Raw genomic sequence first — 7,570 nt, forward strand, 5'->3', positions numbered from 1 at the left:
TTTGGGCATTTTCTCCTTTTTTGGCCTCTTTTCTTTCTCTTTTTTTTCGTCCGGAGTCTCATCCCGACTTGTGGGGGAATCATAGTCTCCATCATCCTTTCCTCATTGGGACAATGCTCTAATAATGATGATCATCACACTTTTATTTTCTTACAACTCAAGAATTACAACTCGATACTTAGAACAAAATATGACTCTATATGAATGCCTCCGGCGGTGTATCGGGATGTGCAATGACTCATGAGTGACATATATGGAAGAATTATGAACGGTGGCTTTGCCACAAATGAGATGTCAACTACATGATCATGCAAAGCAATATGACAATGATGAAGTGTGTCATAATAAACGGAACGGTGGAAAGTTGCATGGCAATATATCTCGGAATGGCTATGGAAATGCCATAATAGGTAGGTATGGTCTCTGTTTTAAGGAAGGTATATGGTGGTTTTATGGTACCAGCGAAAGTTGCGCGGTACTAGAGAGGCTAGCAATGGTGGAAGGGTGAGAGTGCGTATAATCCATGGACTCAACATTAGTCATAAAGAACTCACATACTTATTGCAAAAATCTATTAGTTATCGAAACAAAGTACTACGCGCATGCTCCTAGGGGGATAGATTGGTAGGAAAAGACCATTGCTCGTCCCCGACCGCCACTCATAAGGAAGACAATCAATAAATAAATCATGCTCCGACTTCATCACATAACGGTTCACCATACGTGCATGCTACGGGAATCACAAACTTTAACACAAGTATCTCTCAAATTCACAACTACTCAACTAGCATGACTATAATATCACCATCTCCATATCTCAAAACAATTATCAAGTATCAAACTTCTCTTAGTATTCAATGCACTCTATATGAAAGTTTTTATTATATCCCTCTTGGATGCCCATCATATTAGGACTAGTTTCATAACCAAAGCAAACTACCATGCTGTTCTAAAGACTCTCAAAATAATATAAGTGAAGCATGAGAGTTCATATGTTTCTTCAAAATAAAACTACCACCATGCTCTAAAAGATATAAGTGAAGCACTAGAGCAAACGGCAAACTACTCCGAAAGATATAAGTGAAGATCAATGAGTAGTCGAATAATTATGCAACTATGTGAAGACTCTCTAACATTTAATAATTTCAGATATTGGTATTTTATTAAAGCAGCAAGCAAAGCAAAATAAAATGACATTCTAAGAATGGCAGACATCATGTGAAGAAGCAAAAACTTAGGATCAACTGAAACTAACCGATAGTTGTTGGAGAAGAAAGGTGGGATGCCAACCGGGGCATACCCAAGTTTAGATGCTTGAGACTTCTTGAAATATTATCTTGGGATGCCTTGGGCATCCCCAAGCTTGAGCTTTTGTGTCTCCTTAATTCCTCTCATATCACGGTCTCCCTAAATCTCAAAAGCTTCATCCACACAAAACTCAACAAGGACTCGTGAGATAAGTTAGTATAAATCAATGCAAAAACCTTATCGTCCTCTACTGTAGCAAATCACAAAAATTATTATTCAACATTGCATACTAAATTCCTCTGCATATTTAATAGTCATATCCTCAAATAGAATCATTAAAGAAACAAACATATGCAAACAATGCAAGCATAACAACAATCTGCCTAAACAGGACAGTCTGTAAAGAATGCAGCTAGATCCAAACTTCCCTAACTACAAAAATTATGAAAGAAAATTCCCACTGTAGTAAATTTATCAGATCTTAATATGCAAAAGGTTTCAACATTTTATCACATTCTGACTTTTCTAGGGAATTATTGCAACAGTGGTAAACTTTCTGTTTTCAAACAGCAACATGAAGACTTGTAAAATAGGTATTGTAAAGGCTATCAATTCCAATTTTATTGAAATAAGATATGCAAAACATTGTTCTAAATAACAGAAATAAAATTCTAACAAAATAAATTGAGGCTCCAAGCAAAACACATATCATGTGGCGAATAAAAATATAGCTCCAAGTAAAGTTACCGATGAACGAAGACGAAAGAGGGGATGCCTTCTGGGGCATCCCCAAGCTTAGGCTATTGGTTGTACTTGAATATTACCTTGGGGTGCCTTGGGCATCCCCAAGCTCAGGATTTTTCCACTCCTTGTTCTATAATCCATCAAATCTTTACCCAAAACTTGAAAACTTCTCAACACAAAACTTAACAGAAAACTCGTAAGCTCCGTTAGCGAAAGAAAACAAAACACCACTTCAAGGTACTGTAATGAACTCATTATTTATTTATATTGGTGTTAAAACTACTGTATTCCAACTTATCTATGGTTTATGAACTCTTTTACTAGCCATAGATTCATCAAAATAAGCAAACAACACACGAAAAACAGAATCTGTCAAAAACAGAACAGTCTGTAGTAATCTGTATCAAACGTATACTTATGGAACTCATAAAATTCTAAAATAAATTGCTGGACCTGGGGAATTTACCTATTAATCATATTCAAAAATAATTAACTAAATAGAACTCTCCAAATAAAAATGGCAGCAATTCTCGTGAGCGCTAAAGTTTCTGTTTTTTACAGCATGATCGCAAAGACTTTCCCCAAGTCTTCCCAAAGGTTCTACTTGGAACAAACACTAATTAAAAGCATAAAACCACATATAAATATAGGCTAGATGAATTATTTATTACTAAACAGGAGCAAAAAGTAAAGAACAAGAATAAAGTTGGGTTGCCTCCCAACAAGCGCTATCGTTTAACGCCCCTAGCTAGGCATGATGATTTCAATGATGCTCACATAAAAGATAAGAATTGAAACATAAAGAGAGCATCATGAAGAATATGACTAGCACGTTTAAGTCTAACCCACTTCCTATGCATAGGTATTTTGTGAGCAAAGAACTTATGGGAACAAGAATCAACTTGCATAGGAAGGTAAAACAAGCATAATTTCAAAACTTTAAGCACATAGAGAGGAAACTTGATATTATTGCAATTCCTACAAGCATATATTCCTCCCTCATAATAATTTTTAGTAGCATCATGAATGAATTCAACAATATAATCAGAACCTAAAGCATTCTTTTCATGATCTACAAGCATAGAAAATTTACTGCTCTCCACATAAGCAAAATTCTTCTCATGAATAGCAGTGGGGGCAAACTCAACAAAGTAACTATCATGGGATTGAAAATTGAAATCAAGATGACAAGCTTCATTGTTATCATTATTCTTTAAAGCATACGTGTCATCACAATAGTCATCATAGATAGAAGGCATGCTTTCATCATAATAAATTTGATCATCAAAACTTAGGGGACAAAAAATATCATCTTCATCAAACATAGCTTCCCCAAGCTTGTGGTTTTGCATATCATTAGCATCATAGATATTCAAGGAATTCATACTAACAACATTGCAATCATTCTCATCATTCAAATATTTAGTGTCAAACATTCTAATGCATTCTTCTTCTAGCATTTGAGCACAATTTTCCTTTCCATCATACTCACGAAAGATATTAAAAAGATGAAGCGTATGAGACAAACTCAATTCCATATTTTTTTGTAATTTTCTTTTATAGACTAAACTAGTGATAAAAGAAGAAACAAAAAGATTCGATTGCAAGATCTAAAGATATACCTTCAAGCGCTAACCTCCCCGGCAACGGCGCCAGAAAAGAGCTTGATGTCTACTACACAACCTTCTTCTTGTAGATGTTGTTGGGCCTCCAAGTGCAGAGGTTTGTAGGACAGTAGCAAATTTACCTCAAGTGGATGATCTAAGGTTTATCAATCCGTAGGAGGCGTAGGATGAAGATGGTCTCTCTCAAGCAACCCTGCAACCAAATAAGAAAGAGTCTCTTGTGTCCCCAACACACCCAATACAATGGTAAATTGTATAGGTGCACTAGTTCGGCGAAGAGATGGTGATACAAGTGGTATATGGATGGTAGATAAAGGTTTTTGTAATCTGAAAATATAAAAACAGCAAGGTAACTAATGATAAAAGTGAGCACAAACGGTATTGCAATGCGTTGAAACAAGGTCTAGGGTTCATACTTTCACTAGTGCAAGTTCCCTCAACAATAATAACATGATTGGATCATATAACTATCCCTCAACATGCAACAAAGATTCACTCCAAAGTCACTAATAGCGGAGAACAAACGAAGAGATTATGGTAGGGTATGAAACCACCTCAAAGTTATTCTTTCCAATCAAGTTGTTAGGCTATTCCTATAAGTGTCACAAACAGCCCTAGAGTTCGTACTAGAATAACACATTAAGACACAAATCAACCAAAACCCTAATGTCACCTAGATACTCCAATGTCACCTCAAGTATCCGTGGGTATGATTATACGATATGCATCACACAATCTCAGATTCATCTATTCAACCAACACATAGAACCTCAAAGAGTGCCCCAAAGTTTCTACCGGAGAATCATGACGAAAACATGTGCCAACCCCTATGCATAGGTTCATGGGCGGAACCCACAAGTTGATCACCAAAACATACATCAAGTGAATCACGTGATATCCCATTGTCACCATAGATACGCACGGCAAGACATACATCAAGTGTTCTCAAATCTTTAAAGACTCAATCCGATAAGATAACTTCAAAGGGGAAACTCAATCCATTACAAGAGAGTAGAGGGGGAGAAAACATCATAAGATCCAACTATAATAGCAAAGCTCACGATACATCAAGATCGTATCAACTCAAGAACACGAGAGAGAGAGAGAGAGAGAGAGAGATCAAACACATAGCTATTGGTACATACCCTCAGCCCCGAGGGAGAACTACTCCCTCCTCATCATGGAGAGCACCGGGATGATGAAGATGGCCATCAGAGAGGGATTACCCCCTCCGGCAGGGTGCCGGAACTAGTCTAGATTGGTTTTTGGTGGCTACGGAGGCTTCTGGCGGCGGAACTCCCGATCTATTGTGCTCCCGGATGTTTTTAGGGTATATGGAGATATATAGGAGGAAGAAGTGCGTCAGGGGGGCCACGAGGGGCCCACGAGGGTGGAGGGCGCGCCCAGGGGGTGGGCGCGCCCCCCTGCCTCGTGGCTTCCTCATTGATCCCCTGACGTGCAGTCCAAGTCTTCTGGGCTTCTTCTGATCCAAAAATAAGTTCCGTGAAGTTTTAGGTCAATTGGACTCCGTTTGATTTTCCTTTTCTGCGATATTCTAAAACAAGGAAAAAACAGAAAGTGGCACTGGGCTCTAGGTTAATAGGTTAGTCCCAAAAATAATACGAAAGTGTATAATAAAGCCCATAAACATCCAAAACAGAAGATAATATAGCATGGAGCAATCAAAAATCATAGATACGTTGGAGACGTATCAGTCTCTAATATTTGCTCCTTTTCCAGTCCAGAATTCCAGCTGCCGGCATTCTCCCTCTTCATGTAACCTTGTAAAATAAGAGAGAATAGGCATAAGTATTGTGACATAATGTGTAATAACAAACCATAATGCAATAAATATCGATATGAAAGCATGATGCAAAATGGACGTATCACCAACCCCTATGCATAAGTTCACGAGGTCACGGAACTCGCATGTTGATCACCAAGACATACATCAAGTGAATCACGTGATATCCCATTGTCACCACAGATAACCACATGCAAGACATACATCAAGTGTTCTCAAATCCTTAAAGACTCAATCCGATAAGATAACTTAAAGGGAAAACTCAATTCATCACAAGAGAGTAGAGGGGAGAAACATCATAAGATCCAACTATAATATCAAAGCTCGCGATACATCAAGATCGTTCCGAATTAAGAACACGAGAGAGAGAGAGAGAGAGAGAGAGAGAGAGAGAGAGAGAGAGAGATCAAACACATAGCTACTGGTACATACCCTCAGCCCCGATGGTGAACTACTCCCTCCTCGTCATGGTGAGCGCCGGGATGATGAAGATGGCCACCGGAGAGGGATTCCCCCCTCCGACAGGGTGCCAAAACGAGTCTAGATTGGTTTTTGATGGCTACAAAGGCTTGCGGTGGCGAAACTCTTGATCTAGGTATCTTTCTGGAAGTTTGGGTATATATAAGAGGTGTTGGAGTCCGGAACAAGTTAGGGGGTCCCCGAGGTAGCCACGAGGTAGGGGGTGCGCCCAGGGGGTAGGGTGCGCCCCCCACCCTCGTGGGTGCGTCAAGACTCTTCTGGCCCATCTCCGGTACTCCGTGGGCTTTTTTGGTCCAAAAATAATCTCCGCGAATTTTCAGGTCAATTGGACTCCGTTTGGTTTTCCTTTTCTTCAATACTCAAAAATAAGGAAAAAGCAAAAACTGGCACTGGGCTCTAGGTTAATAGGTTAGTCCCAAAACTCATATAAAATAGCATATAAATGCATATAAAACATCCAAGATTGATAATATAATAGCTTGGAACATTCAAAAATTATAGATACGTTGGAGACGTATCAAGCCGCGTGGAGCGCCCGATGAGAGGTCGGGCGGGCGCCGAAGAAGTCGGGGACGGGGACGCGCGGTACGGGCATGGAGTACACGTGAACGATCCCCGTCCAGGGGTTCTAGCAGACCTGCCAGGGCACCGACGGGAGCTGCTACTGCGGGTGGCGCGGCGCCCCGCCTTGGGCGGCCAGCTGCTGCTGCTGTTGCTTGCGGCTGCCGCGGCCACTGCGGCGCTCGGCGGGGGGCGGCGGCGGAGCCTCCTACTGCTGCGGGTAGGGGAACCCGGGCGGCGGCGGCGCCTGGAAGGGGCCCCGTCCAGGCCGCGACTGAGGGGCCAGGGCGGTGGGCGGCGCGCCACCACGGGTACCGGCGGTGAGGGCCATGTGAGTGGCCCGTGTACGCGACATTCGCATCCTCCTCTCCTCCAGCTTCAGGTATGCCACGATCTTGGGGAAAATTGGGGTGGTGATGAGGGGGATGTTGGAGGTGGTGTTTCCGAAGTCGTCGTTCAAGCCGGCAATGAGTGTGCTGAGAAGGAGCTCATCGGAGACCTTCTCACCATGGTCACGGAGCTCGTCAACAAGCTTCTTAAGGCGCATGCAATAATCGCCAACGGACGAGTCATGCTGCTGGCATCCAAAAAACTCGATGTGCAAGAAAATCTTGCGCTGAAGCGCGCTGTCGATGAAGAGGCCGTTGAGCTTGGTCCAGACGGCGTGAGCGTTATCCTCGGCAGAGACCATCGTGTGGAAGAGGTCCTTCGAGATGGTGGTGTAGAACCAACGAATGAGAGTGGCGTCGATGGTCATCCACTCCTCATCGTCCTCCATGAACCGGGAATCCACGGAGCCATCCATGTGATCCCGAAGATTGTACTCACGGAACACAAGGGGAAGAACGTCTTCCAGGCATAGTAGGTGGAGATGAGATGTTCGAGGACGACGAAAACCCGATCGAGGATGTTGAGATCACGGATGATGACGGGGTCGGGGGAGGCGAACGGGTTGGTGCGGGTGGTGCCGGAGAAACAGGGGAAGCCATGGGTCCGGGAGCGAAGGTGGTGTGGTGGCACGCGGGGAGGGCGGCGTGGCAAGGGAGAGGCGGCACGGCGATGCGAGGGCGGCAGTGCGGTTAGGGTTAGGGAGGGAAGGCAGAAGCGT

Source organism: Triticum dicoccoides, chromosome 4A, assembly GCF_002162155.2.
Source record: "Triticum dicoccoides isolate Atlit2015 ecotype Zavitan chromosome 4A, WEW_v2.0, whole genome shotgun sequence".
Lineage (NCBI taxonomy): Eukaryota > Viridiplantae > Streptophyta > Magnoliopsida > Poales > Poaceae > Triticum > Triticum dicoccoides.